The sequence below is a fragment of the Mycteria americana genome, chromosome 4 (assembly GCF_035582795.1).
Source record: "Mycteria americana isolate JAX WOST 10 ecotype Jacksonville Zoo and Gardens chromosome 4, USCA_MyAme_1.0, whole genome shotgun sequence".
Taxonomy (NCBI): domain Eukaryota; kingdom Metazoa; phylum Chordata; class Aves; order Ciconiiformes; family Ciconiidae; genus Mycteria; species Mycteria americana.
This window is the reverse complement of record NC_134368.1, coordinates 17,843,260-17,846,170: the sequence shown is the minus strand read 5'-3', so window position 1 is coordinate 17,846,170 and position 2,911 is coordinate 17,843,260.

Sequence of the window (2,911 nt, the reverse complement as noted above, 5' to 3'; positions counted from 1 at the left end):
AGTGAGGTGTGGGGGCAGCTACCTGGGGTCAGCCAAGAGGAAACACGAGGCGTACGGACCTAAGTGGAATTCAGGCCGTTTGCACACCATCCTGTTGAGCCTCCTGACCCTAGGAGAGGCTGACATATTTTAAATCAAACACTGTGATTCATGGTAAGCACACAAGGCCAAGCGATGGCTAGCAAGTAGAACAAATCTTTCTGTATTTCATTTGTTTCCTAATCTCAAAATAAGTTTAATAATTGCAAACTCTCGTCAGGTTAAGTACATCAAAGACTGAGGGAGCAGCAATACTGTGGTAATAGAGTCATAGAAGCAGCTTTCCCATCTCTCTGTGGTTCTGGGAGTGCATCATGTTGATATCACCTTATCACACAATAACTCAGAATCCTCTCGGGTTTCTGAGCAGTGCTCTTTGGCAGTGCTTGCTATGGGCCTGGGGCACAAGCTAGCCCATTTATCTTGAACAAGTTGTGACAGAGGTTAGCTTCCTCAGATTGAAAGCATATTTTCAAAACCCAACATGTTTCAAACTATATTAAGAAACATTTCTTCCATCTAGTGGAAAAAACTCATAATTATATTTCCTTTTAGTTAGTTTTCTGTGAATTCGGGACACTTTGTATTGGTTTGGGAGGTTTTTTGGTTTATAAATTTTCAGCACAGCAATAGGGTTTGGAATTATACCTGTTTGGTAGGGCATGTCCGCATGGCGTGTCAAATGTGTGATCATGGATAATAAAAATGCTTCTCCTTGCTTGTTGGAAATTAGCTCACTCATGTTCTGCTATACATGTAACCCGAGCAGCACAGACCTGAGTGTGTGTTAGTGGGCCAGATGTACACCTATAGCGCATCTGTACTAATCAATAAAGTGGGCCAACATTAACACTCCCTCCTTAAGGGCAAGCAGCACGACATAGCGGATAACACCAAGCTCTGTGGGCCTTGGGAGCGGTACTGGGGACAGGGGCTGAGGCGTACCCAGAGTGTGCGATAGCCACAGTACCCGGGCTGACTCTTCTTCCTTTGCAACAAGTGCTAATGGTGGGAAAAGCAAATGAGCCATTAGCGTCCTGCACCCTCTTCCCAGGACACCCGCCTGCAAATCCACAAAATTTGCAGCCCTTCTTGGCAGCAGAATAACCAGTCAGAATGAAAGCAGGCAATCGCGAGTTCAATTATTTCCCTAATGTTAATTGTGTTTTATTGCCAAGTTTCCCTGTAAGGGTGTGTCATTTTCACATACCTTTAAAAGAAAGACATTTTGCTGGGACAATGTTCATGCCAACCACCTGTGTTACAAAGCTGTCATTTACTCCAGCACAGTTGCCTGTATTAAGCGTGCACCTCAGCTTTCAAAAACACAGATTTGCTTCTTAACATTTTACTACATAACCACTAAGAACAGTCATCTTTCTTAACTAATACGGCTGAGAACAACATACATATCTGGATGTCTGTTCAACAGGATGTTTCACTTCCAGCCACCTACAAAGACAATGACTTCTCTGTACAAGACGGCGAGTGAGGTAGTGAGAGTACAGTCTGAGGAGGATAGGTGCTGTCACCTTTCTCTGCTTTCCTGGGTGGGTATATGTGGAGTTTCATAGGTTGAATGAATTTCTGAGTTATTTTTAGGAAGTGGCTTATTTTCATGTTCAGTCTGATGTTAAGTAGAATGTGAAACTGAATTAACAACATTTGCCATCAGCAATTTTATTCTAGATCTCCATTTTACAGTCAACATTTTATATCACAACAGAAGAGGTACAAAAGCGAGCATGAAGACAAACTCTTGACCCATAGTCAGAAATAACCTATTTGAAAGTATTGGTATGTGTCTGTGTTGATGCATCTAAGTAGCTACATAAGAGAGTGCAAGTAAAAATACATTTCACTTAACATAAACATTATGGGCGAGGTCTTGGGTGTGGTCCAGCTATGCTCAGTGCAGGCCTGTGTATTACAGAGAAAAGGTTTTTCTAGAGATGCTCGAAATTACACCAGCTTGTGTAGTTCCATAAGGATGCTTCGCACTTTGGGTAGTCACTAAAACATACACCATTATAGCCTTCTGCCTGTGGGATCACGGAAACCTCGATCTGCCTAATGAATTGGCAATTGCTGGTTACGCTGGCACTGCAACACCTAGGAGTGTATCTGTAGCAAAGCCTGCTCTGTTCCCTTAGTGTCAATGGCACTGCACAAAGGCACCCCAGCCGAGGCCACAAGCTGGCCTCAGATCTTTATCTTGTTATAAACACTGCGCTTGAATATGCATATGAGACCGGCAAAATGGAAATCAAAGGAAATCAATGAAACCTGCTGTTTCAGTGTACTATGGCATGTCATGTATAATTTCACCTCAGAAACAGAGGTAAGGAGAGACTCCTTATTGTGGCAACCTTTCCATGTTTGTCTCTATTCCAGCGGATGGCCAAGCTGTGGCCTGAGGGACCTGTCATGAAAGTTGGAAGGCTTATCCTTACTGCTATATTAAGAATAAAATGTAATCTGAACTGCAACGGTGTTTTCAGTAGGATTTTAATGGGGTTGTCTGAGTCAGTCTTGCTATTTTCTCTCCCCAGCTACACACTTGACCCATTCTTACAGATGCTGGCAAACCTCTGAGTGGTTTCTGGTCTCTTCTTGGCTCAGCTCAGCCATTTCCCCCACCAGCCACTGACTGTGATGCCCCATTAAAAGGTAAGAACTGCTCTGCCTCTTCCATCGCTTGCTTTACCTGCTCAGAGGTGCCACAGTCCCTGGCAGAAACGATTTGCACCATGTGCCACTGGGCAATGGTCCCCTCTGGGGGATGTTGCCCTGGGATGCAGAGAGAGTGTAGCCTGCTCTGGTCATCTCCAGCGGGGAGGGAGCCGAGCGCTGATCGGGGCAAGTTCTGCCT